The 19,014-nt window shown below is 40.8% G+C and overlaps 63 non-coding genes and 13 pseudogenes across 63 annotated transcripts; all 76 read left to right on the forward strand.

The window, feature by feature from the left end:
• The first annotated feature begins 34 nt into the window (after positions 1-34).
• Positions 35-153, forward strand: LOC149636879 (5S ribosomal RNA; annotated as a pseudogene).
• Positions 154-285: 132 nt separating this feature from the next.
• On the forward strand, positions 286-404 carry LOC149636880 (5S ribosomal RNA). Its single transcript, XR_016373472.1, has one exon. It is a non-coding gene; the product is annotated as a 5S ribosomal RNA (ribosomal RNA).
• A 135-nt stretch (positions 405-539) lies between these two features.
• Positions 540-658, forward strand: LOC149636881 (5S ribosomal RNA). Its single transcript, XR_016373314.1, has one exon. It is a non-coding gene; the product is annotated as a 5S ribosomal RNA (ribosomal RNA).
• A 131-nt stretch (positions 659-789) lies between these two features.
• Positions 790-908, forward strand: LOC149636882 (5S ribosomal RNA). The gene has a single exon (XR_016372976.1). It is a non-coding gene; the product is annotated as a 5S ribosomal RNA (ribosomal RNA).
• A 131-nt stretch (positions 909-1,039) lies between these two features.
• Positions 1,040-1,158, forward strand: LOC149636883 (5S ribosomal RNA). Its single transcript, XR_016372934.1, has one exon. It is a non-coding gene; the product is annotated as a 5S ribosomal RNA (ribosomal RNA).
• Positions 1,159-1,289: 131 nt separating this feature from the next.
• Positions 1,290-1,408, forward strand: LOC149636884 (5S ribosomal RNA; annotated as a pseudogene).
• A 135-nt stretch (positions 1,409-1,543) lies between these two features.
• Positions 1,544-1,662, forward strand: LOC149636885 (5S ribosomal RNA). Its single transcript, XR_016372474.1, has one exon. It is a non-coding gene; the product is annotated as a 5S ribosomal RNA (ribosomal RNA).
• A 131-nt stretch (positions 1,663-1,793) lies between these two features.
• Positions 1,794-1,912, forward strand: LOC149636886 (5S ribosomal RNA). The gene has a single exon (XR_016373107.1). It is a non-coding gene; the product is annotated as a 5S ribosomal RNA (ribosomal RNA).
• A 131-nt stretch (positions 1,913-2,043) lies between these two features.
• LOC149636887 (5S ribosomal RNA) lies at positions 2,044-2,162 on the forward strand. The gene has a single exon (XR_016372750.1). It is a non-coding gene; the product is annotated as a 5S ribosomal RNA (ribosomal RNA).
• A 131-nt stretch (positions 2,163-2,293) lies between these two features.
• LOC149636888 (5S ribosomal RNA) lies at positions 2,294-2,412 on the forward strand. Its single transcript, XR_016373057.1, has one exon. It is a non-coding gene; the product is annotated as a 5S ribosomal RNA (ribosomal RNA).
• A 131-nt stretch (positions 2,413-2,543) lies between these two features.
• Positions 2,544-2,662, forward strand: LOC149636889 (5S ribosomal RNA). Its single transcript, XR_016372688.1, has one exon. It is a non-coding gene; the product is annotated as a 5S ribosomal RNA (ribosomal RNA).
• Positions 2,663-2,791: 129 nt separating this feature from the next.
• On the forward strand, positions 2,792-2,910 carry LOC149636890 (5S ribosomal RNA). The gene has a single exon (XR_016373058.1). It is a non-coding gene; the product is annotated as a 5S ribosomal RNA (ribosomal RNA).
• A 131-nt stretch (positions 2,911-3,041) lies between these two features.
• On the forward strand, positions 3,042-3,160 carry LOC149636891 (5S ribosomal RNA). The gene has a single exon (XR_016373315.1). It is a non-coding gene; the product is annotated as a 5S ribosomal RNA (ribosomal RNA).
• Positions 3,161-3,291: 131 nt separating this feature from the next.
• On the forward strand, positions 3,292-3,410 carry LOC149636892 (5S ribosomal RNA). The gene has a single exon (XR_016373109.1). It is a non-coding gene; the product is annotated as a 5S ribosomal RNA (ribosomal RNA).
• Positions 3,411-3,541: 131 nt separating this feature from the next.
• LOC149636893 (5S ribosomal RNA) lies at positions 3,542-3,660 on the forward strand. Its single transcript, XR_016372751.1, has one exon. It is a non-coding gene; the product is annotated as a 5S ribosomal RNA (ribosomal RNA).
• A 131-nt stretch (positions 3,661-3,791) lies between these two features.
• Positions 3,792-3,910, forward strand: LOC149636894 (5S ribosomal RNA). The gene has a single exon (XR_016373059.1). It is a non-coding gene; the product is annotated as a 5S ribosomal RNA (ribosomal RNA).
• A 131-nt stretch (positions 3,911-4,041) lies between these two features.
• Positions 4,042-4,160, forward strand: LOC149636895 (5S ribosomal RNA). The gene has a single exon (XR_016372690.1). It is a non-coding gene; the product is annotated as a 5S ribosomal RNA (ribosomal RNA).
• Positions 4,161-4,289: 129 nt separating this feature from the next.
• LOC149636896 (5S ribosomal RNA) lies at positions 4,290-4,408 on the forward strand. Its single transcript, XR_016373060.1, has one exon. It is a non-coding gene; the product is annotated as a 5S ribosomal RNA (ribosomal RNA).
• A 131-nt stretch (positions 4,409-4,539) lies between these two features.
• On the forward strand, positions 4,540-4,658 carry LOC149636897 (5S ribosomal RNA). Its single transcript, XR_016373316.1, has one exon. It is a non-coding gene; the product is annotated as a 5S ribosomal RNA (ribosomal RNA).
• A 131-nt stretch (positions 4,659-4,789) lies between these two features.
• Positions 4,790-4,908, forward strand: LOC149636898 (5S ribosomal RNA; annotated as a pseudogene).
• Positions 4,909-5,040: 132 nt separating this feature from the next.
• Positions 5,041-5,159, forward strand: LOC149636899 (5S ribosomal RNA). Its single transcript, XR_016373317.1, has one exon. It is a non-coding gene; the product is annotated as a 5S ribosomal RNA (ribosomal RNA).
• A 135-nt stretch (positions 5,160-5,294) lies between these two features.
• On the forward strand, positions 5,295-5,413 carry LOC149636900 (5S ribosomal RNA). The gene has a single exon (XR_016373318.1). It is a non-coding gene; the product is annotated as a 5S ribosomal RNA (ribosomal RNA).
• A 131-nt stretch (positions 5,414-5,544) lies between these two features.
• Positions 5,545-5,663, forward strand: LOC149636901 (5S ribosomal RNA). The gene has a single exon (XR_016373319.1). It is a non-coding gene; the product is annotated as a 5S ribosomal RNA (ribosomal RNA).
• A 131-nt stretch (positions 5,664-5,794) lies between these two features.
• LOC149636902 (5S ribosomal RNA) lies at positions 5,795-5,913 on the forward strand. The gene has a single exon (XR_016373061.1). It is a non-coding gene; the product is annotated as a 5S ribosomal RNA (ribosomal RNA).
• Positions 5,914-6,042: 129 nt separating this feature from the next.
• On the forward strand, positions 6,043-6,161 carry LOC149636903 (5S ribosomal RNA). The gene has a single exon (XR_016373062.1). It is a non-coding gene; the product is annotated as a 5S ribosomal RNA (ribosomal RNA).
• A 131-nt stretch (positions 6,162-6,292) lies between these two features.
• On the forward strand, positions 6,293-6,411 carry LOC149636904 (5S ribosomal RNA). Its single transcript, XR_016373320.1, has one exon. It is a non-coding gene; the product is annotated as a 5S ribosomal RNA (ribosomal RNA).
• Positions 6,412-6,542: 131 nt separating this feature from the next.
• LOC149636905 (5S ribosomal RNA) lies at positions 6,543-6,661 on the forward strand (annotated as a pseudogene).
• Positions 6,662-6,793: 132 nt separating this feature from the next.
• Positions 6,794-6,912, forward strand: LOC149636906 (5S ribosomal RNA). The gene has a single exon (XR_016373322.1). It is a non-coding gene; the product is annotated as a 5S ribosomal RNA (ribosomal RNA).
• Positions 6,913-7,047: 135 nt separating this feature from the next.
• Positions 7,048-7,166, forward strand: LOC149636907 (5S ribosomal RNA). Its single transcript, XR_016373323.1, has one exon. It is a non-coding gene; the product is annotated as a 5S ribosomal RNA (ribosomal RNA).
• A 131-nt stretch (positions 7,167-7,297) lies between these two features.
• On the forward strand, positions 7,298-7,416 carry LOC149636908 (5S ribosomal RNA). Its single transcript, XR_016372940.1, has one exon. It is a non-coding gene; the product is annotated as a 5S ribosomal RNA (ribosomal RNA).
• Positions 7,417-7,547: 131 nt separating this feature from the next.
• On the forward strand, positions 7,548-7,666 carry LOC149636909 (5S ribosomal RNA; annotated as a pseudogene).
• A 131-nt stretch (positions 7,667-7,797) lies between these two features.
• On the forward strand, positions 7,798-7,916 carry LOC149636910 (5S ribosomal RNA; annotated as a pseudogene).
• Positions 7,917-8,051: 135 nt separating this feature from the next.
• LOC149636911 (5S ribosomal RNA) lies at positions 8,052-8,170 on the forward strand. Its single transcript, XR_016372475.1, has one exon. It is a non-coding gene; the product is annotated as a 5S ribosomal RNA (ribosomal RNA).
• Positions 8,171-8,301: 131 nt separating this feature from the next.
• Positions 8,302-8,420, forward strand: LOC149636912 (5S ribosomal RNA). Its single transcript, XR_016373110.1, has one exon. It is a non-coding gene; the product is annotated as a 5S ribosomal RNA (ribosomal RNA).
• A 131-nt stretch (positions 8,421-8,551) lies between these two features.
• LOC149636913 (5S ribosomal RNA) lies at positions 8,552-8,670 on the forward strand. Its single transcript, XR_016372752.1, has one exon. It is a non-coding gene; the product is annotated as a 5S ribosomal RNA (ribosomal RNA).
• A 131-nt stretch (positions 8,671-8,801) lies between these two features.
• LOC149636914 (5S ribosomal RNA) lies at positions 8,802-8,920 on the forward strand. Its single transcript, XR_016373063.1, has one exon. It is a non-coding gene; the product is annotated as a 5S ribosomal RNA (ribosomal RNA).
• A 131-nt stretch (positions 8,921-9,051) lies between these two features.
• LOC149636915 (5S ribosomal RNA) lies at positions 9,052-9,170 on the forward strand. The gene has a single exon (XR_016372691.1). It is a non-coding gene; the product is annotated as a 5S ribosomal RNA (ribosomal RNA).
• A 135-nt stretch (positions 9,171-9,305) lies between these two features.
• On the forward strand, positions 9,306-9,424 carry LOC149636916 (5S ribosomal RNA). Its single transcript, XR_016373324.1, has one exon. It is a non-coding gene; the product is annotated as a 5S ribosomal RNA (ribosomal RNA).
• A 131-nt stretch (positions 9,425-9,555) lies between these two features.
• On the forward strand, positions 9,556-9,674 carry LOC149636917 (5S ribosomal RNA). Its single transcript, XR_016372432.1, has one exon. It is a non-coding gene; the product is annotated as a 5S ribosomal RNA (ribosomal RNA).
• Positions 9,675-9,805: 131 nt separating this feature from the next.
• On the forward strand, positions 9,806-9,924 carry LOC149636918 (5S ribosomal RNA). The gene has a single exon (XR_016372692.1). It is a non-coding gene; the product is annotated as a 5S ribosomal RNA (ribosomal RNA).
• Positions 9,925-10,055: 131 nt separating this feature from the next.
• Positions 10,056-10,174, forward strand: LOC149636919 (5S ribosomal RNA). The gene has a single exon (XR_016372753.1). It is a non-coding gene; the product is annotated as a 5S ribosomal RNA (ribosomal RNA).
• A 131-nt stretch (positions 10,175-10,305) lies between these two features.
• LOC149636920 (5S ribosomal RNA) lies at positions 10,306-10,424 on the forward strand. The gene has a single exon (XR_016373065.1). It is a non-coding gene; the product is annotated as a 5S ribosomal RNA (ribosomal RNA).
• A 131-nt stretch (positions 10,425-10,555) lies between these two features.
• LOC149636921 (5S ribosomal RNA) lies at positions 10,556-10,674 on the forward strand. Its single transcript, XR_016372693.1, has one exon. It is a non-coding gene; the product is annotated as a 5S ribosomal RNA (ribosomal RNA).
• Positions 10,675-10,809: 135 nt separating this feature from the next.
• LOC149636922 (5S ribosomal RNA) lies at positions 10,810-10,928 on the forward strand. The gene has a single exon (XR_016373545.1). It is a non-coding gene; the product is annotated as a 5S ribosomal RNA (ribosomal RNA).
• Positions 10,929-11,059: 131 nt separating this feature from the next.
• On the forward strand, positions 11,060-11,178 carry LOC149636923 (5S ribosomal RNA). The gene has a single exon (XR_016373066.1). It is a non-coding gene; the product is annotated as a 5S ribosomal RNA (ribosomal RNA).
• Positions 11,179-11,309: 131 nt separating this feature from the next.
• LOC149636924 (5S ribosomal RNA) lies at positions 11,310-11,428 on the forward strand. The gene has a single exon (XR_016373424.1). It is a non-coding gene; the product is annotated as a 5S ribosomal RNA (ribosomal RNA).
• A 131-nt stretch (positions 11,429-11,559) lies between these two features.
• LOC149636925 (5S ribosomal RNA) lies at positions 11,560-11,678 on the forward strand. The gene has a single exon (XR_016372694.1). It is a non-coding gene; the product is annotated as a 5S ribosomal RNA (ribosomal RNA).
• A 135-nt stretch (positions 11,679-11,813) lies between these two features.
• On the forward strand, positions 11,814-11,932 carry LOC149636926 (5S ribosomal RNA). Its single transcript, XR_016373420.1, has one exon. It is a non-coding gene; the product is annotated as a 5S ribosomal RNA (ribosomal RNA).
• A 131-nt stretch (positions 11,933-12,063) lies between these two features.
• Positions 12,064-12,182, forward strand: LOC149636927 (5S ribosomal RNA; annotated as a pseudogene).
• Positions 12,183-12,314: 132 nt separating this feature from the next.
• LOC149636928 (5S ribosomal RNA) lies at positions 12,315-12,433 on the forward strand. Its single transcript, XR_016372502.1, has one exon. It is a non-coding gene; the product is annotated as a 5S ribosomal RNA (ribosomal RNA).
• A 131-nt stretch (positions 12,434-12,564) lies between these two features.
• On the forward strand, positions 12,565-12,683 carry LOC149636929 (5S ribosomal RNA; annotated as a pseudogene).
• Positions 12,684-12,815: 132 nt separating this feature from the next.
• On the forward strand, positions 12,816-12,934 carry LOC149636930 (5S ribosomal RNA). The gene has a single exon (XR_016373325.1). It is a non-coding gene; the product is annotated as a 5S ribosomal RNA (ribosomal RNA).
• A 136-nt stretch (positions 12,935-13,070) lies between these two features.
• LOC149636931 (5S ribosomal RNA) lies at positions 13,071-13,189 on the forward strand (annotated as a pseudogene).
• Positions 13,190-13,325: 136 nt separating this feature from the next.
• On the forward strand, positions 13,326-13,444 carry LOC149636932 (5S ribosomal RNA). The gene has a single exon (XR_016373484.1). It is a non-coding gene; the product is annotated as a 5S ribosomal RNA (ribosomal RNA).
• A 131-nt stretch (positions 13,445-13,575) lies between these two features.
• LOC149636933 (5S ribosomal RNA) lies at positions 13,576-13,694 on the forward strand. The gene has a single exon (XR_016373067.1). It is a non-coding gene; the product is annotated as a 5S ribosomal RNA (ribosomal RNA).
• Positions 13,695-13,826: 132 nt separating this feature from the next.
• Positions 13,827-13,945, forward strand: LOC149636934 (5S ribosomal RNA). Its single transcript, XR_016373326.1, has one exon. It is a non-coding gene; the product is annotated as a 5S ribosomal RNA (ribosomal RNA).
• A 131-nt stretch (positions 13,946-14,076) lies between these two features.
• LOC149636935 (5S ribosomal RNA) lies at positions 14,077-14,195 on the forward strand. Its single transcript, XR_016372443.1, has one exon. It is a non-coding gene; the product is annotated as a 5S ribosomal RNA (ribosomal RNA).
• A 131-nt stretch (positions 14,196-14,326) lies between these two features.
• On the forward strand, positions 14,327-14,445 carry LOC149636936 (5S ribosomal RNA; annotated as a pseudogene).
• Positions 14,446-14,576: 131 nt separating this feature from the next.
• Positions 14,577-14,695, forward strand: LOC149636937 (5S ribosomal RNA). The gene has a single exon (XR_016372754.1). It is a non-coding gene; the product is annotated as a 5S ribosomal RNA (ribosomal RNA).
• A 131-nt stretch (positions 14,696-14,826) lies between these two features.
• On the forward strand, positions 14,827-14,945 carry LOC149636938 (5S ribosomal RNA). Its single transcript, XR_016373068.1, has one exon. It is a non-coding gene; the product is annotated as a 5S ribosomal RNA (ribosomal RNA).
• A 131-nt stretch (positions 14,946-15,076) lies between these two features.
• On the forward strand, positions 15,077-15,195 carry LOC149636939 (5S ribosomal RNA). The gene has a single exon (XR_016372695.1). It is a non-coding gene; the product is annotated as a 5S ribosomal RNA (ribosomal RNA).
• A 135-nt stretch (positions 15,196-15,330) lies between these two features.
• On the forward strand, positions 15,331-15,449 carry LOC149636940 (5S ribosomal RNA). Its single transcript, XR_016373547.1, has one exon. It is a non-coding gene; the product is annotated as a 5S ribosomal RNA (ribosomal RNA).
• A 131-nt stretch (positions 15,450-15,580) lies between these two features.
• On the forward strand, positions 15,581-15,699 carry LOC149636941 (5S ribosomal RNA). Its single transcript, XR_016373069.1, has one exon. It is a non-coding gene; the product is annotated as a 5S ribosomal RNA (ribosomal RNA).
• Positions 15,700-15,830: 131 nt separating this feature from the next.
• Positions 15,831-15,949, forward strand: LOC149636942 (5S ribosomal RNA). Its single transcript, XR_016372454.1, has one exon. It is a non-coding gene; the product is annotated as a 5S ribosomal RNA (ribosomal RNA).
• A 131-nt stretch (positions 15,950-16,080) lies between these two features.
• On the forward strand, positions 16,081-16,199 carry LOC149636943 (5S ribosomal RNA). Its single transcript, XR_016372696.1, has one exon. It is a non-coding gene; the product is annotated as a 5S ribosomal RNA (ribosomal RNA).
• Positions 16,200-16,333: 134 nt separating this feature from the next.
• Positions 16,334-16,452, forward strand: LOC149636944 (5S ribosomal RNA). The gene has a single exon (XR_016373327.1). It is a non-coding gene; the product is annotated as a 5S ribosomal RNA (ribosomal RNA).
• Positions 16,453-16,583: 131 nt separating this feature from the next.
• LOC149636945 (5S ribosomal RNA) lies at positions 16,584-16,702 on the forward strand (annotated as a pseudogene).
• A 132-nt stretch (positions 16,703-16,834) lies between these two features.
• LOC149636946 (5S ribosomal RNA) lies at positions 16,835-16,953 on the forward strand. The gene has a single exon (XR_016372503.1). It is a non-coding gene; the product is annotated as a 5S ribosomal RNA (ribosomal RNA).
• Positions 16,954-17,084: 131 nt separating this feature from the next.
• Positions 17,085-17,203, forward strand: LOC149636947 (5S ribosomal RNA; annotated as a pseudogene).
• Positions 17,204-17,334: 131 nt separating this feature from the next.
• LOC149636948 (5S ribosomal RNA) lies at positions 17,335-17,453 on the forward strand. The gene has a single exon (XR_016372465.1). It is a non-coding gene; the product is annotated as a 5S ribosomal RNA (ribosomal RNA).
• Positions 17,454-17,588: 135 nt separating this feature from the next.
• Positions 17,589-17,707, forward strand: LOC149636949 (5S ribosomal RNA). Its single transcript, XR_016373548.1, has one exon. It is a non-coding gene; the product is annotated as a 5S ribosomal RNA (ribosomal RNA).
• Positions 17,708-17,838: 131 nt separating this feature from the next.
• LOC149636950 (5S ribosomal RNA) lies at positions 17,839-17,957 on the forward strand. Its single transcript, XR_016373070.1, has one exon. It is a non-coding gene; the product is annotated as a 5S ribosomal RNA (ribosomal RNA).
• Positions 17,958-18,088: 131 nt separating this feature from the next.
• On the forward strand, positions 18,089-18,207 carry LOC149636951 (5S ribosomal RNA). Its single transcript, XR_016372476.1, has one exon. It is a non-coding gene; the product is annotated as a 5S ribosomal RNA (ribosomal RNA).
• A 132-nt stretch (positions 18,208-18,339) lies between these two features.
• On the forward strand, positions 18,340-18,458 carry LOC149636952 (5S ribosomal RNA). Its single transcript, XR_016372697.1, has one exon. It is a non-coding gene; the product is annotated as a 5S ribosomal RNA (ribosomal RNA).
• Positions 18,459-18,592: 134 nt separating this feature from the next.
• LOC149636953 (5S ribosomal RNA) lies at positions 18,593-18,711 on the forward strand. Its single transcript, XR_016373328.1, has one exon. It is a non-coding gene; the product is annotated as a 5S ribosomal RNA (ribosomal RNA).
• A 131-nt stretch (positions 18,712-18,842) lies between these two features.
• Positions 18,843-18,961, forward strand: LOC149636954 (5S ribosomal RNA; annotated as a pseudogene).
• The last annotated feature ends 53 nt before the right edge of the window (positions 18,962-19,014 follow it).

Raw genomic sequence — 19,014 nt, forward strand, 5'->3', positions numbered from 1 at the left:
TAGTTTTAAATTCGAATAACTAACTAAAGTTCTCGGCAACGGCCATATCACGCTGAAAACACCGGTTCTCGTCCGATCACCGAAATTAAGCAGCGTCAAGCGCAGTCAGTACTTGGGAGGGAGACCAATTAGGAACACTGCGTGCCGTTGTCTTTTACAGTGTAGTTTCCTTTTTTAAAATCCACCAGATATGAGAAAAGCAAACAGAGTTTCTTTTTTTTTCAAACATGCAGAATGGTAATTTGTCTAATTAGTTTTAAATTCGAATAACTAACCACAGTTCTCGGCAACGGCCATATCACGCTGAAAACACCGGTTCTCGTCTGATCACCGAAGTTAAGCAGCGTCGAGCGCAGTCAGTACTTGGGAGGGAGACCACTTAGGAACACTGCGTGCCGTTGTCTTTTACACTTTAGTTTCCTTTTTTAAAATCCATCAGATATGAGAAAAGCAAAGAGAGTTTCCTTTTTTTTAAAAAAACATGGAGAAGGGTAATTTGTCTAATAAGTTTTAAATTCGAATTATTAACTAAAGTTCTCGGCAACGGCCATATCACGCTGAAAACACCGGTTCTCGTCCGATCACCGAAGTTAAGCAGCGTCGAGCGCAGTCAGTACTTGGGAGGGAGACCACTTAGGAACACTGCGTGCCGTTGTCTTTTACAGTGTAGTTTCCTTTTTTAAAATCCACCAGATATGAGAAAAGCAAACAGAGTTTCTTATCTTTCAAACATGCAGAAGGGTAATTTGTCAAATTAGTTTTAAATTCGAATAACTAACTAAAGTTCTCGGCAACGGCCATATCACGCTGAAAACACCGGTTCTCGTCCGATCACCGAAGTTAAGCAGCGTCAAGCGCAGTCAGTACTTCGGAGGGAGACCAATTAGGAACACTGCGTGCCGTTGTCTTTTACAGTGTAGTTTCCTTTTTTAAAATCCACCAGGTATGAGAAAAGCAAACAGAGTTTCTTTTTTTTCAAACATGCAGAAGGGTAATTTGTCAAATTAGTTTTAAATTCGAATAACTAACTAAAGTTCTCGGTAACGGCCATATCACGCTGAAAACACCGGTTCTCGTCCGATCACCGAAGTTAAGCAGCGTCGAGCGCTGTCAGTACTTGGGAGGGAGACCACTTAGGAACACTGCGTGCCGTTGTCTTTTACAGTGTAGTTTCCCTTTTTAAAATCCACCAGATATGAGAAAAGCAAACAGAGTTTCTTATCTTTCAAACATGCAGAAGGGTAATTTGTCAAATTAGTTTTAAATTCGAATAACTAACTAAAAATCTCGGCGACGGCCATATCACGCTGAAAACACCGGTTCTCGTCCGATCACCGAAATTAAGCAGCGTCAAGCGTAGTCAGTACTTGGGAGGGAGACCACTTAGGAACACTGCGTGCCGTTGTCTTTTACAGTGTAGTTTCCTTTTTTAAAATCCAACAGATATGAGAAAAGCAAAGAGAGTTTCCTTTTTTTAAAAAAAACATGGAGAAGGGTAATTTGTCTAATAAGTTTTAAATTCGAATTATTAACTAAAGGTCTCGGCGACGGCCATATCACGCTGAAAACACCGGTTCTCGTCCGATCACCGAAGTTAAGCAGCGTCGAGCGCAGTCAGTACTTGGGAGGGAGACCACTTAGGAACTCTGCGTGCCGTTGTCTTTTACAGTGTAGTTTCCTTTTTTAAAATCACCAAGATATGAGAAAAGCAAACAGAGTTTCTTATCTTTCAAACATGCAGAAGGGTAATTTGTCAAATTAGTTTTAAATTCGAATAACTAACTAAAGTTCTCGGCAACGGCCATATCACGCTGAAAACACCGGTTCTCGTCCGATCACCGTAGTTAAGCAGCGTCAAGCGCAGTCAGTACTTGGGAGGGAGACCAATTAGGAACACTGCGTGCCGTTGTCTTTTACAGTGTAGTTTTCTTTTTTAAAATACACCAGATATGAGAAAAGCAAACAGAGTTTCTTTTTTTTCAAACATGCAGAAGGGTAATTTGTCTAATTAGTTTTAAATTCGAATAACTAACCACAGTTCTCGGCAACGGCCATATCACGCTGAAAACACCGGTTCTCGTCCGATCACCGAAGTTAAGCAGCGTCGAGCGCAGTCAGTACTTGGGAGGGAGACCACTTAGGAACACTGCGTGCCATTGTCTTTTACACTTTAGTTTCCTTTTTTAAAATCCATCAGATATGAGAAAAGCAAACAGAGTTTCTTTTTTTTCAAACATGCAGAAGGGCAATTTGTCAAATTAGTTTTAAATTCGAATAACTAACTAAAGTTCTCGGCAACGGCCATATCACGCTGAAAACACCGGTTCTCGTCCGATCTTCGAAGTTAAGCAGCGTCGAGCGCAGTCAGTACTTGGGAGGGAGACCACTTAGGAACACTGCGTGCCGTTGTCTTTTACAGTGTTGTTTCCTTTTTTAAAATCCACCAGATATGAGAAAAGCAAACAGAGTTTCTTTTTTTTCAAACATGCAGAAGGGTAATTTGTCAAATTAGTTTTAAATTCGAATAACTAACTAAAGTTCTCGGCAACGGCCATATCACGCTGAAAACACCGGTTCTCGTCCGATCACCGAAGTTAAGCAGCGTCAAGCGCAGTCAGTACTTGGGAGGGAGACCACTTAGGAACACTGCGTGCCGTTGTCTTTTACAGTGTAGTTTCCTTTTTTAAAATCCACCAGATATGAGAAAAGCAAACAGTTTCTTTTTTTTCAAACATGCAGAAGGGTAATTTGTCAAATTAGTTTTAAATTCGAATAACTAACTAAAGTTCTCGGCAACGGCCATATCACGCTGAAAACACCGGTTCTCGTCCGATCTTCGAAGTTAAGCAGCGTCGAGCGCAGTCAGTACTTGGGAGGGAGACCACTTAGGAACACTGCGTGCCGTTGTCTTTTACAGTGTAGTTTCCTTTTTTAAAATCCACCAGATATGAGAAAAGCAAACAGAGTTTCTTTTTTTTCAAACATGCAGAAAGTTAATTTGTCAAATTAGTTTTAAATTCGAATAACTAACTAAAGTTCTCGGCAACGGCCATATCACGCTGAAAACACCGGTTCTCGTCCGATCACCGAAGTTAAGCAGCGTCGAGCGCAGTCAGTACTTGGGAGGGAGACCACTTAGGAACACTGCGTGCCGTTGTCTTTTACAGTGTAGTTTCCTTTTTTAAAATCCACCAGATATGAGAAAAGCAAACAGAGTTTCTTTTTTTTCAAACATGCAGAAGGGTAATTTGTCAAATTAGTTTTAAATTCGAATAACTAACTAAAGTTCTCGGCAACGGCCATATCACGCTGAAAACACCGGTTCTCGTCCGATCACCGTAGTTAAGCAGCGTCAAGCGCAGTCAGTACTTGGGAGGGAGACCAATTAGGAACACTGCGTGCCGTTGTCTTTTACAGTGTAGTTTCCTTTTTTAAAATACACCAGATATGAGAAAAGCAAACAGAGTTTCTTTTTTTTCAAACATGCAGAAGGGTAATTTGTCTAATTAGTTTTAAATTCGAATAACTAACCACAGTTCTCGGCAACGGCCATATCACGCTGAAAACACCGGTTCTCGTCCGATCACCGAAGTTAAGCAGCGTCGAGCGCAGTCAGTACTTGGGAGGGAGACCACTTAGGAACACTGCGTGCCATTGTCTTTTACACTTTAGTTTCCTTTTTTAAAATCCATCAGATATGAGAAAAGCAAACAGAGTTTCTTTTTTTTCAAACATGCAGAAGGGCAATTTGTCAAATTAGTTTTAAATTCGAATAACTAACTAAAGTTCTCGGCAACGGCCATATCACGCTGAAAACACCGGTTCTCGTCCGATCTTCGAAGTTAAGCAGCGTCGAGCGCAGTCAGTACTTGGGAGGGAGACCACTTAGGAACACTGCGTGCCGTTGTCTTTTACAGTGTTGTTTCCTTTTTTAAAATCCACCAGATATGAGAAAAGCAAACAGAGTTTCTTTTTTTTCAAACATGCAGAAGGGTAATTTGTCAAATTAGTTTTAAATTCGAATAACTAACTAAAGTTCTCGGCAACGGCCATATCACGCTGAAAACACCGGTTCTCGTCCGATCACCGAAGTTAAGCAGCGTCAAGCGCAGTCAGTACTTGGGAGGGAGACCACTTAGGAACACTGCGTGCCGTTGTCTTTTACAGTGTAGTTTCCTTTTTTAAAATCCACCAGATATGAGAAAAGCAAACAGTTTCTTTTTTTTCAAACATGCAGAAGGGTAATTTGTCAAATTAGTTTTAAATTCGAATAACTAACTAAAGTTCTCGGCAACGGCCATATCACGCTGAAAACACCGGTTCTCGTCCGATCTTCGAAGTTAAGCAGCGTCGAGCGCAGTCAGTACTTGGGAGGGAGACCACTTAGGAACACTGCGTGCCGTTGTCTTTTACAGTGTAGTTTCCTTTTTTAAAATCCACCAGATATGAGAAAAGCAAACAGAGTTTCTTTTTTTTCAAACATGCAGAAAGTTAATTTGTCAAATTAGTTTTAAATTCGAATAACTAACTAAAGTTCTCGGCAACGGCCATATCACGCTGAAAACACCGGTTCTCGTCCGATCACCGAAGTTAAGCAGCGTCGAGCGCAGTCAGTACTTGGGAGGGAGACCACTTAGGAACACTGCGTGCCGTTGTCTTTTACAGTGTAGTTTCCTTTTTTAAAATCCACCAGATATGAGAAAAGCAAACAGAGTTTCTTTTTTTTCAAACATGCAGAAGGGTAATTTGTCAAATTAGTTTTAAATTCGAATAACTAACTAAAGTTCTCGGCAACGGCCATATCACGCTGAAAACACCGGTTCTCGTCCGATCACCGAAATTAAGCAGCGTCAAGCGCAGTCAGTACTTGGGAGGGAGACCAATTAGGAACACTGCGTGCCGTTGTCTTTTACAGTGTAGTTTCCTTTTTTAAAATCCACCAGATATGAGAAAAGCAAACAGAGTTTCTTTTTTTTTCAAACATGCAGAAGGGTAATTTGTCTAATTAGTTTTAAATTCGAATAACTAACCACAGTTCTCGGCAACGGCCATATCACGCTGAAAACACCGGTTCTCGTCCGATCACCGAAGTTAAGCAGCGTCGAGCGCAGTCAGTACTTGGGAGGGAGACCACTTAGGAACACTGCGTGCCGTTGTCTTTTACACTTTAGTTTCCTTTTTTAAAATCCATCAGATATGAGAAAAGCAAAGAGAGTTTCCTTTTTTTTAAAAAAACATGGAGAAGGGTAATTTGTCTAATAAGTTTTAAATTCGAATTATTAACTAAAGTTCTCGGCAACGGCCATATCACGCTGAAAACACCGGTTCTCGTCCGATCACCGAAGTTAAGCAGCGTCGAGCGCAGTCAGTACTTGGGAGGGAGACCACTTAGGAACACTGCGTGCCGTTGTCTTTTACAGTGTAGTTTCCTTTTTTAAAATCCACCAGATATGAGAAAAGCAAACAGAGTTTCTTATCTTTCAAACATGCAGAAGGGTAATTTGTCAAATTAGTTTTAAATTCGAATAACTAACTAAAGTTCTCGGCAACGGCCATATCACGCTGAAAACACCGGTTCTCGTCCGATCACCGAAGTTAAGCAGCGTCGAGCGCAGTCAGTACTTGGGAGGGAGACCACTTAGGAACACTGCGTGCCGTTGTCTTTTACAGTGTAGTTTCCTTTTTTAAAATCCACCAGATATGAGAAAAGCAAACAGAGTTTCTTTTTTTTCAAACATGCAGAAGGGTAATTTGTCAAATTAGTTTTAAATTCGAATAACTAACTAAAGTTCTCGGCAACGGCCATATCACGCTGAAAACACCGGTTCTCGTCCGATCTTCGAAGTTAAGCAGCGTCGAGCGCAGTCAGTACTTGGGAGGGAGACCACTTAGGAACACTGCGTGCCGTTGTCTTTTACAGTGTAGTTTCCTTTTTTAAAATCCACCAGATATGAGAAAAGCAAACAGTTTCTTTTTTTTCAAACATGCAGAAGGGTAATTTGTCAAATTAGTTTTAAATTCGAATAACTAACTAAAGTTCTCGGCAACGGCCATATCACGCTGAAAACACCGGTTCTCGTCCGATCTTCGAAGTTAAGCAGCGTCGAGCGCAGTCAGTACTTGGGAGGGAGACCACTTAGGAACACTGCGTGCCGTTGTCTTTTACAGTGTAGTTTCCTTTTTTAAAATCCACCAGATATGAGAAAAGCAAACAGAGTTTCTTTTTTTTCAAACATGCAGAAAGTTAATTTGTCAAATTAGTTTTAAATTCGAATAACTAACTAAAGTTCTCGGCAACGGCCATATCACGCTGAAAACACCGGTTCTCGTCCGATCACCGAAGTTAAGCAGCGTCGAGCGCAGTCAGTACTTGGGAGGGAGACCACTTAGGAACACTGCGTGCCGTTGTCTTTTACAGTGTAGTTTCCTTTTTTAAAATCCACCAGATATGAGAAAAGCAAACAGAGTTTCTTTTTTTTCAAACATGCAGAAGGGTAATTTGTCAAATTAGTTTTAAATTCGAATAACTAACTAAAGTTCTCGGCAACGGCCATATCACGCTGAAAACACCGGTTCTCGTCCGATCACCGAAATTAAGCAGCGTCAAGCGCAGTCAGTACTTGGGAGGGAGACCAATTAGGAACACTGCGTGCCGTTGTCTTTTACAGTGTAGTTTCCTTTTTTAAAATCCACCAGATATGAGAAAAGCAAACAGAGTTTCTTTTTTTTTCAAACATGCAGAAGGGTAATTTGTCTAATTAGTTTTAAATTCGAATAACTAACCACAGTTCTCGGCAACGGCCATATCACGCTGAAAACACCGGTTCTCGTCCGATCACCGAAGTTAAGCAGCGTCGAGCGCAGTCAGTACTTGGGAGGGAGACCACTTAGGAACACTGCGTGCCGTTGTCTTTTACACTTTAGTTTCCTTTTTTAAAATCCATCAGATATGAGAAAAGCAAAGAGAGTTTCCTTTTTTTTAAAAAAACATGGAGAAGGGTAATTTGTCTAATAAGTTTTAAATTCGAATTATTAACTAAAGTTCTCGGCAACGGCCATATCACGCTGAAAACACCGGTTCTCGTCCGATCACCGAAGTTAAGCAGCGTCGAGCGCAGTCAGTACTTGGGAGGGAGACCACTTAGGAACACTGCGTGCCGTTGTCTTTTACAGTGTAGTTTCCTTTTTTAAAATCCACCAGATATGAGAAAAGCAAACAGAGTTTCTTATCTTTCAAACATGCAGAAGGGTAATTTGTCAAATTAGTTTTAAATTCGAATAACTAACTAAAGTTCTCGGCAACGGCCATATCACGCTGAAAACACCGGTTCTCGTCCGATCACCGAAGTTAAGCAGCGTCAAGCGCAGTCAGTACTTGGGAGGGAGACCAATTAGGAACACTGCGTGCCGTTGTCTTTTACAGTGTAGTTTCCTTTTTTAAAATCCACCAGGTATGAGAAAAGCAAACAGAGTTTCTTTTTTTTCAAACATGCAGAAGGGTAATTTGTCAAATTAGTTTTAAATTCGAATAACTAACTAAAGTTCTCGGTAACGGCCATATCACGCTGAAAACACCGGTTCTCGTCCGATCACCGAAGTTAAGCAGCGTCGAGGGCTGTCAGTACTTGGGAGGGAGACCACTTAGGAACACTGCGTGCCGTTGTCTTTTACAGTGTAGTTTCCTTTTTTAAAATCCACCAGATATGAGAAAAGCAAACAGAGTTTCTTATCTTTCAAACATGCAGAAGGGTAATTTGTCAAATTAGTTTTAAATTCGAATAACTAACTAAAAATCTCGGCGACGGCCATATCACGCTGAAAACACCGGTTCTCGTCCGATCACCGAAATAAAGCAGCGTCAAGCGTAGTCAGTACTTGGGAGGGAGACCACTTAGGAACACTGCGTGCCGTTGTCTTTTACAGTGTAGTTTCCTTTTTTAAAATCCAACAGATATGAGAAAAGCAAAGAGAGTTTCCTTTTTTTAAAAAAAACATGGAGAAGGGTAATTTGTCTAATAAGTTTTAAATTCGAATTATTAACTAAAGGTCTCGGCGACGGCCATATCACGCTGAAAACACCGGTTCTCGTCCGATCACCGAAGTTAAGCAGCGTCGAGCGCAGTCAGTACTTGGGAGGGAGACCACTTAGGAACTCTGCGTGCCGTTGTCTTTTACAGTGTAGTTTCCTTTTTTAAAATCACCAAGATATGAGAAAAGCAAACAGAGTTTCTTATCTTTCAAACATGCAGAAGGGTAATTTGTCAAATTAGTTTTAAATTCGAATAACTAACTAAAGTTCTCGGCAACGGCCATATCACGCTGAAAACACCGGTTCTCGTCCGATCACCGTAGTTAAGCAGCGTCAAGCGCAGTCAGTACTTGGGAGGGAGACCAATTAGGAACACTGCGTGCCGTTGTCTTTTACAGTGTAGTTTCCTTTTTTAAAATACACCAGATATGAGAAAAGCAAACAGAGTTTCTTTTTTTTCAAACATGCAGAAGGGTAATTTGTCTAATTAGTTTTAAATTCGAATAACTAACCACAGTTCTCGGCAACGGCCATATCACGCTGAAAACACCGGTTCTCGTCCGATCACCGAAGTTAAGCAGCGTCGAGCGCAGTCAGTACTTGGGAGGGAGACCACTTAGGAACACTGCGTGCCATTGTCTTTTACACTTTAGTTTCCTTTTTTAAAATCCATCAGATATGAGAAAAGCAAACAGAGTTTCTTTTTTTTCAAACATGCAGAAGGGCAATTTGTCAAATTAGTTTTAAATTCGAATAACTAACTAAAGTTCTCGGCAACGGCCATATCACGCTGAAAACACCGGTTCTCGTCCGATCTTCGAAGTTAAGCAGCGTCGAGCGCAGTCAGTACTTGGGAGGGAGACCACTTAGGAACACTGCGTGCCGTTGTCTTTTACAGTGTTGTTTCCTTTTTTAAAATCCACCAGATATGAGAAAAGCAAACAGAGTTTCTTTTTTTTCAAACATGCAGAAGGGTAATTTGTCAAATTAGTTTTAAATTCGAATAACTAACTAAAGTTCTCGGCAACGGCCATATCACGCTGAAAACACCGGTTCTCGTCCGATCACCGAAGTTAAGCAGCGTCAAGCGCAGTCAGTACTTGGGAGGGAGACCACTTAGGAACACTGCGTGCCGTTGTCTTTTACACTTTAGTTTCCTTTTTTAAAATCCAACAGATATGAGAAAAGCAAAGAGAGTTTCCTTTTTTTTAAAAAAACATGGAGAAGGGTAATTTGTCTAATAAGTTTTAAATTCGAATTATTAACTAAAGGTCTCGGCAACGGCCATATCACGCTGAAAACACCGGTTCTCGTCCGATCACCGAAGTTAAGCAGCGTCGAGCGCAGTCAGTACTTGGGAGGGAGACCACTTAGGAACACTGCGTGCCGTTGTCTTTTACAGTGTAGTTTCCTTTTTTAAAATCCACCAGATATGAGAAAAGCAAACAGAGTTTCTTTTTTTTCAAACATGCAGAAAGTTAATTTGTCAAATTAGTTTTAAATTCGAATAACTAACTAAAGTTCTCGGCAACGGCCATATCACGCTGAAAACACCGGTTCTCGTCCGATCACCGAAGTTAAGCAGCGTTGAGCGCAGTCAGTACTTGGGAGGGAGACCACTTAGGAACACTGCGTGCCGTTGTCTTTTACAGTGTTGTTTCCTTTTTTAAAATCCACCAGATATGAGAAAAGCAAACAGAGTTTCTTTTTTTTCAAACATGCAGAAGGGTAATTTGTCAAATTAGTTTTAAATTCGAATAACTAACTAAAGTTCTCGGCAACGGCCATATCACGCTGAAAACACCGGTTCTCGTCCGATCACCGAAGTTAAGCAGCGTCAAGCGCAGTCAGTACTTGGGAGGGAGACCACTTAGGAACACTGCGTGCCGTTGTCTTTTACACTTTAGTTTCCTTTTTTAAAATCCAACAGATATGAGAAAAGCAAACAGAGTTTCTTTTTTTTCAAACATGCAGAAGGGTAATTTGTCTAATTAGTTTTAAATTCGAATAACTAACCACAGTTCTCGGCAACGGCCATATCACGCTGAAAACACCGGTTCTCGTCCGATCACCGAAGTTAAGCAGCGTCGAGCGCAGTCAGTACTTGGGAGGGAGACCACTTAGGAACACTGCGTGCCATTGTCTTTTACACTTTAGTTTCCTTTTTTAAAATCCATCAGATATGAGAAAAGCAAACAGAGTTTCTTTTTTTTCAAACATGCAGAAGGGCAATTTGTCAAATTAGTTTTAAATTCGAATAACTAACTAAAGTTCTCGGCAACGGCCATATCACGCTGAAAACACCGGTTCTCGTCCGATCTTCGAAGTTAAGCAGCGTCGAGCGCAGTCAGTACTTGGGAGGGAGACCACTTAGGAACACTGCGTGCCGTTGTCTTTTACAGTGTTGTTTCCTTTTTTAAAATCCACCAGATATGAGAAAAGCAAACAGAGTTTCTTTTTTTTCAAACATGCAGAAGGGTAATTTGTCAAAGTAGTTTTAAATTCGAATAACTAACTAAAGTTCTCGGCAACGGCCATATCACGCTGAAAACACCGGTTCTCGTCCGATCACCGAAGTTAAGCAGCGTCAAGCGCAGTCAGTACTTGGGAGGGAGACCACTTAGGAACACTGCGTGCCGTTGTCTTTTACACTTTAGTTTCCTTTTTTAAAATCCAACAGATATGAGAAAAGCAAAGAGAGTTTCCTTTTTTTTAAAAAAACATGGAGAAGGGTAATTTGTCTAATAAGTTTTAAATTCGAATTATTAACTAAAGGTCTCGGCAACGGCCATATCACGCTGAAAACACCGGTTCTCGTCCGATCACCGAAGTTAAGCAGCGTCGAACGCAGTCAGTACTTGGGAGGGAGACCACTTAGGAATACTGCGTGCCGTTGTCTTTTACAGTTTAGTTTCCTTTTTTAAAATCCACCAGATATGAGAAAAGCAAACAGAGTTTCTTTTTTTTCAAACATGCAGAAGGGTAATTTGTCAAATTAGTTTTAAATTCGAATAACTAACTAAAGTTCTCGGCAACGGCCATATCACGCTGAAAACACCGGTTCTCGTCCGATCTTCGAAGTTAAGCAGCGTCGAGCGCAGTCAGTACTTGGGAGGGAGACCACTTAGGAACACTGCGTGCCGTTGTCTTTTACAGTGTAGTTTCCTTTTTTAAAATCCACCAGATATGAGAAAAGCAAACAGAGTTTCTTTTTTTTCAAACATGCAGAAAGTTAATTTGTCAAATTAGTTTTAAATTCGAATAACTAACTAAAGTTCTCGGCAACGGCCATATCACGCTGAAAACACCGGTTCTCGTCCGATCACCGAAGTTAAGCAGCGATGAGCGCAGTCAGTACTTGGGAGGGAGACCACTTAGGAACACTGCGTGCCGTTGTCTTTTACAGTGTTGTTTCCTTTTTTAAAATCCACCAGATATGAGAAAAGCAAACAGAGTTTCTTTTTTTTCAAACATGCAGAAGGGTAATTTGTCAAATTAGTTTTAAATTCGAATAACTAACTAAAGTTCTCGGCAACGGCCATATCACGCTGAAAACACCGGTTCTCGTCCGATCACCGAAGTTAAGCAGCGTCAAGCGCAGTCAGTACTTGGGAGGGAGACCACTTAGGAACACTGCGTGCCGTTGTCTTTTACACTTTAGTTTCCTTTTTTAAAATCCAACAGATATGAGAAAAGCAAAGAGAGTTTCCTTTTTTTTAAAAAAACATGGAGAAGGGTAATTTGTCTAATAAGTTTTAAATTCGAATAACTAACTAAAGTTCTCGGCAACGGCCATATCGCGCTGAAAGCACCGGTTCTCGTCCGATCACCGAAGTTAAGCAGCGTCGAGCGCAGTCAGTACTTGGGAGGGAGACCACTTAGGAACACTGCGTGCCGTTGTCTTTTACAGTGTAGTTTCCTTTTTTAAAATCCACCAGATAAGAGAAAAGCAAACAGAGTTTCTTTTTTTTCAAACATGCAGAAGGGTAATTTGTCAAATTAGTTTTAAATTCGAATAACTAACTAAAGTTCTCGGCAACGGCCATATCACGCTGAAAACACCGGTTCTCGTCCGATCACCGAAATTAAGCAGCGTCAAGCGCAGTCAGTACTTGGGAGGGAGACCAATTAGGAACACTGCGTGCCGTTGTCTTTTACAGTGTAGTTTCCTTTTTTAAAATCCACCAGATATGAGAAAAGCAAACAGAGTTTCTTTTTTTTTCAAACATGCAGAAAGTTAATTTGTCAAATTAGTTTTAAATTCGAATAACTAACTAAAGTTCTCGGCAACGGCCATATCACGCTGAAAACACCGGTTCTCGTCCGATCACCGAAGTTAAGCAGCGTCGAGCGCAGTCAGTACTTGGGAGGGAGACTACTTAGGAACACTGCGTGCCGTTGTCTTTTACAGTGTAGTTTCCTTTTTTAAAATCCACCAGATAAGAGAAAAGCAAACAGAGTTTCTTTTTTTTCAAACATGCAGAAGGGTAATTTGTCAAATTAGTTTTAAATTCGAATAACTAACTAAAGTTCTCGGCAACGGCCATATCACGCTGAAAACACCGGTTCTCGTCCGATCACCGAAATTAAGCAGCGTCAAGCGCAGTCAGTACTTGGGAGGGAGACCAATTAGGAACACTGCGTGCCGTTGTCTTTTACAGTGTAGTTTCCTTTTTTAAAATCCACCAGATATGAGAAAAGCAAACAGAGTTTCTTTTTTTTTCAAACATGCAGAAGGGTAATTTGTCTAATTAGTTTTAAATTCGAATAACTAACCACAGTTCTCGGCAACGGCCATATCACGCTGAAAACACCGGTTCTCGTCCGATCACCGAAGTTAAGCAGCGTCGAGCGCAGTCAGTACTTGGGAGGGAGACCACTTAGGAACACTGCGTGCCGTTGTCTTTTACGCTTTAGTTTCCTTTTTTAAAATCCAACAGATATGAGAAAAGCAAAGAGAGTTTCCTTTTTTTTTAAAAAAACATGGAGAAGGGTAATTTGTCTAATAAGTTTTAAATTCGAATTATTAACTAAAGGTCTCGGCAACGGCCATATCACGCTGAAAACACCGGTTCTCGTCCGATCACCGAAGTTAAGCAGCGTCGAGCGCAGTCAGTACTTGGGAGGGACACCACTTAGGAACACTGCGTGCCATCGTCTTTTACACTTTAGTTTCCTTTTTTAAAATCCATCAGATATGAGAAAAGCAAAGAGAGTTTCCTTTTTTTTTAAAAAAACATGGAGAAGGGTAATTTGTCTAATAAGTTTTAAATTCGAATTATTAACTAAAGGTCTCGGCGACGGCCATATCACGCTGAAAACACCGGTTCTCGTCCGATCACCGAAGTTAAGCAGCGTCGAGCGCAGTCAGTACTTGGGAGGGAGACCACTTAGGAACACTGCGTGCCGTTGTCTTTTACAGTGTACTTTCCTTTTTTAAAATCCACAAGATATGAGAAAAGCAAACAGAGTTTCTTTTTTTTCAAACATGCAGAAGGGTAATTTGTCAAATTAGTTTTAAATTCGAATAACTAACTAAAGTTCTCGGCAACGGCCATATCACGCTGAAAACACCGGTTCTCGTCCGATCTTCGAAGTTAAGCAGCGTCGAGCGCAGTCAGTACTTGGGAGGGAGACCACTTAGGAACACTGCGTGCCGTTGTCTTTTACAGTGTAGTTTCCTTTTTTAAAATCCACCAGATATGAGAAAAGCAAACAGAATTTCTTTTTTTTTCAAACATGCAGAAAGTTAATTTGTCAAATTAGTTTTAAATTCGAATAACTAACTAAAGTTCTCGGCAACGGCCATATCACGCTGAAAACACCGGTTCTCGTCCGATCACCGAAGTTAAGCAGCGTCGAGCGCAGTCAGTACTTGGGAGGGAGACCACTTAGGAACACTGCGTGCCGTTGTCTTTTACAGTGTAGTTTCCTTTTTTAAAATCCACCAGATAAGAGAAAAGCAAACAGAGTTTCTTTTTTTTCAAACATGCAGAAGGGCAATTTGTCAAATTAGTTTTAAATTCGAATAACTAACTAAAGTTCTCGGCAACGGCCATATCACGCTGAAAACACCGGTTCTCGTCCGATCACCGAAGTTAAGCAGCGTTGAGCGCAGTCAGTACTTGGGAGGGAGACCACTTAGGAACACTGCGTGCCGTTGTCTTTTACAGTGTTGTTTCCTTTTTTAAAATCCACCAGATATGAGAAAAGCAAACAGAGTTTCTTTTTTTTCAAACATGCAGAAGGGTAATTTGTCAAATTAGTTTTAAATTCGAATAACTAACTAAAGTTCTCGGCAACGGATATATCACGCTGAAAACACCGGTTCTCGTCCGATCACCGAAGTTAAGCAGCGTCAAGCGCAGTCAGTACTTGGGAGGGAGACCACTTAGGAACACTGCGTGCCGTTGTCTTTTACACTTTAGTTTCCTTTTTTAAAATCCAACAGATATGAGAAAAGCAAACAGAGTTTCTTTTTTTTCAAACATGCAGAAGGGTAATTTGTCTAATTAGTTTTAAATTCGAATAACTAACCACAGTTCTCGGCAACGGCCATATCACGCTGAAAACACCGGTTCTCGTCCGATCACCGAAGTTAAGCAGCGTCGAGCGCAGTCAGTACTTGGGAGGGAGACCACTTAGGAACACTGCGTGCCATTGTCTTTTACACTTTAGTTTCCTTTTTTAAAATCCATCAGATATGAGAAAAGCAAACAGAGTTTCTTTTTTTTCAAACATGCAGAAGGGCAATTTGTCAAATTAGTTTTAAATTCGAATAACTAACTAAAGTTCTCGGCAACGGCCATATCACGCTGAAAACACCGGTTCTCGTCCGATCTTCGAAGTTAAGCAGCGTCGAGCGCAGTCAGTACTTGGGAGGGAGACCACTTAGGAACACTGCGTGCCGTTGTCTTTTACAGTGTTGTTTCCTTTTTTAAAATCCACCAGATATGAGAAAAGCAAACAGAGTTTCTTTTTTTTCAAACATGCAGAAGGGTAATTTGTCAAATTAGTTTTAAATTCGAATAACTAACTAAAGTTCTCGGCAACGGCCATATCACGCTGAAAACACCGGTTCTCGTCCGATCACCGAAGTTAAGCAGCGTCAAGCGCAGTCAGTACTTGGGAGGGAGACCACTTAGGAACACTGCGTGCCGTTGTCTTTTACACTTTAGTTTCCTTTTTTAAAATCCAACAGATATGAGAAAAGCAAAGAGAGTTTCCTTTTTTTTAAAAAAACATGGAGAAGGGTAATTTGTCTAATAAGTTTTAAATTCGAATTATTAACTAAAGGTCTCGGCAACGGCCATATCACGCTGAAAACACCGGTTCTCGTCCGATCACCGAAGTTAAGCAGCGTCGAACGCAGTCAGTACTTGGGAGGGAGACCACTTAGGAATACTGCGTGCCGTTGTCTTTTACAGTTTAGTTTCCTTTTTTAAAATCCACCAGATATGAGAAAAGCAAACAGAGTTTCTTTTTTTTCAAACATGCAGAAGGGTAATTTGTCAAATTAGTTTTAAATTCGAATAACTAACTAAAGTTCTCGGCAACGGCCATATCACGCTGAAAACACCGGTTCTCGTCCGATCTTCGAAGTTAAGCAGCGTCGAGCGCAGTCAGTACTTGGGAGGGAGACCACTTAGGAACACTGCGTGCCGTTGTCTTTTACAGTGTAGTTTCCTTTTTTAAAATCCACCAGATATGAGAAAAGCAAACAGAGTTTCTTTTTTTTCAAACATGCAGAAAGTTAATTTGTCAAATTAGTTTTAAATTCGAATAACTAACTAAAGTTCTCGGCAACGGCCATATCACGCTGAAAACACCGGTTCTCGTCCGATCACCGAAGTTAAGCAGCGTTGAGCGCAGTCAGTACTTGGGAGGGAGACCACTTAGGAACACTGCGTGCCGTTGTCTTTTACAGTGTTGTTTCCTTTTTTAAAATCCACCAGATATGAGAAAAGCAAACAGAGTTTCTTTTTTTTCAAACATGCAGAAGGGTAATTTGTCAAATTAGTTTTAAATTCGAATAACTAACTAAAGTTCTCGGCAACGGCCATATCACGCTGAAAACACCGGTTCTCGTCCGATCACCGAAGTTAAGCAGCGTCAAGCGCAGTCAGTACTTGGGAGGGAGACCACTTAGGAACACTGCGTGCCGTTGTCTTTTACACTTTAGTTTCCTTTTTTAAAATCCAACAGATATGAGAAAAGCAAAGAGAGTTTCCTTTTTTTTAAAAAACATGGAGAAGGGTAATTTGTCTAATAAGTTTTAAATTCGAATAACTAACTAAAGTTCTCGGCAACGGCCATATCACGCTGAAAACACCGGTTCTCGTCCGATCACCGAAGTTAAGCAGCGTCGAGCGCAGTCAGTACTTGGGAGGGAGACCACTTAGGAACACTGCGTGCCGTTGTCTTTTACAGTGTAGTTTCCTTTTTTAAAATCCACCAGATAAGAGAAAAGCAAACAGAGTTTCTTTTTTTTCAAACATGCAGAAGGGTAATTTGTCAAATTAGTTTTAAATTCGAATAACTAACTAAAGTTCTCGGCAACGGCCATATCACGCTGAAAACACCGGTTCTCGTCCGATCACCGAAATTAAGCAGCGTCAAGCGCAGTCAGTACTTGGGAGGGAGACCAATTAGGAACACTGCGTGCCGTTGTCTTTTACAGTGTAGTTTCCTTTTTTAAAATCCACCAGATATGAGAAAAGCAAACAGAGTTTCTTTTTTTTTCAAACATGCAGAAAGTTAATTTGTCAAATTAGTTATAAATTCGAATAACTAACTAAAGTTCTCGGCAACGGCCATATCACGCTGAAAACACCGGTTCTCGTCCGATCACCGAAGTTAAGCAGCGTCGAGCGCAGTCAGTACTTGGGAGGGAGACTACTTAGGAACACTGCGTGCCGTTGTCTTTTACAGTGTAGTTTCCTTTTTTAAAATCCACCAGATAAGAGAAAAGCAAACAGAGTTTCTTTTTTTTCAAACATGCAGAAGGGTAATTTGTCAAATTAGTTTTAAATTCGAATAACTAACTAAAGTTCTCGGCAACGGCCATATCACGCTGAAAACACCGGTTCTCGTCCGATCACCGAAATTAAGCAGCGTCAAGCGCAGTCAGTACTTGGGAGGGAGACCACTTAGGAACACTGCGTGCCGTTGTCTTTTACAGTGTAGTTTCCTTTTTTAAAATCCACCAGATATGAGAAAAGCAAACAGAGTTTCTTTTTTTTCAAACATGCAGAAAGTTAATTTGTCAAATTAGTTTTAAATTCGAATAACTAACTAAAGTTCTCGGCAACGGCCATATCACGCTGAAAACACCGGTTCTCGTCCGATCACCGAAGTTAAGCAGCGTTGAGCGCAGTCAGTACTTGGGAGGGAGACCACTTAGGAACACTGCGTGCCGTTGTCTTTTACACTTTAGTTTCCTTTTTTAAAATCCAACAGATATGAGAAAAGCAAAGAGAGTTTCCTTTTTTTTAAAAAAACATGGAGAAGGGTAATTTGTCTAATAAGTTTTAAATTCGAATTATTAACTAAAGGTCTCGGCAACGGCCATATCACGCTGAAAACACCGGTTCTCGTCCGATCACCGAAGTTAAGCAGCGTCGAACGCAGTCAGTACTTGGGAGGGAGACCACTTAGGAATACTGCGTGCCGTTGTCTTTTACAGTTTAGTTTCCTTTTTTAAAATCCACCAGATATGAGAAAAGCAAACAGAGTTTCTTTTTTTTCAAACATGCAGAAGGGTAATTTGTCAAATTAGTTTTAAATTCGAATAACTAACTAAAGTTCTCGGCAACGGCCATATCACGCTGAAAACACCGGTTCTCGTCCGATCTTCGAAGTTAAGCAGCGTCGAGCGCAGTCAGTACTTGGGAGGGAGACCACTTAGGAACACTGCGTGCCGTTGTCTTTTACAGTGTAGTTTCCTTTTTTAAAATCCACCAGATATGAGAAAAGCAAACAGAGTTTCTTTTTTTTCAAACATGCAGAAAGTTAATTTGTCAAATTAGTTTTAAATTCGAATAACTAACTAAAGTTCTCGGCAACGGCCATATCACGCTGAAAACACCGGTTCTCGTCCGATCACCGAAGTTAAGCAGCGTTGAGCGCAGTCAGTACTTGGGAGGGAGACCACTTAGGAACACTGCGTGCCGTTGTCTTTTACAGTGTTGTTTCCTTTTTTAAAATCCACCAGATATGAGAAAAGCAAACAGAGTTTCTTTTTTTTTCAAACATGCAGAAGGGTAATTTGTCAAATTAGTTTTAAATTCGAATAACTAACTAAAGTTCTCGGCAACGGCCATATCACGCTGAAAACACCGGTTCTCGTCCGATCACCGAAGTTAAGCAGCGTCAAGCGCAGTCAGTACTTGGGAGGGAGACCACTTAGGAACACTGCGTGCCGTTGTCTTTTACACTTTAGTTTCCTTTTTTAAAATCCAACAGATATGAGAAAAGCAAAGAGAGTTTCCTTTTTTTTAAAAAACATGGAGAAGGGTAATTTGTCTAATAAGTTTTAAATTCGAATAACTAACTAAAGTTCTCGGCAACGGCCATATCACGCTGAAAACACCGGTTCTCGTCCGATCACCGAAGTTAAGCAGCGTCGAGCGCAGTCAGTACTTGGGAGGGAGACCACTTAGGAACACTGCGTGCCGTTGTCTTTTACAGTGTAGTTTCCTTTTTTAAAATCCACCAGATAAGAGAAAAGCAAACAGAGTTTCTTTTTTTTCAAACATGCAGAAGGGTAATTTGTCAAATTAGTTTTAAATTCGAATAACTAACTAAAGTTCTCGGCAACGGCCATATCACGCTGAAAACACCGGTTCTCGTCCGATCACCGAAATTAAGCAGCGTCAAGCGCAGTCAGTACTTGGGAGGGAGACCAATTAGGAACACTGCGTGCCGTTGTCTTTTACAGTGTAGTTTCCTTTTTTAAAATCCACCAGATATGAGAAAAGCAAACA

This window comes from Phalangium opilio, unplaced genomic scaffold (genome assembly GCF_054372755.1).
Source record: "Phalangium opilio isolate 3A_F unplaced genomic scaffold, DU_Popi_V2 ptg000095l_1, whole genome shotgun sequence".
NCBI lineage: Eukaryota > Metazoa > Arthropoda > Arachnida > Opiliones > Phalangiidae > Phalangium > Phalangium opilio.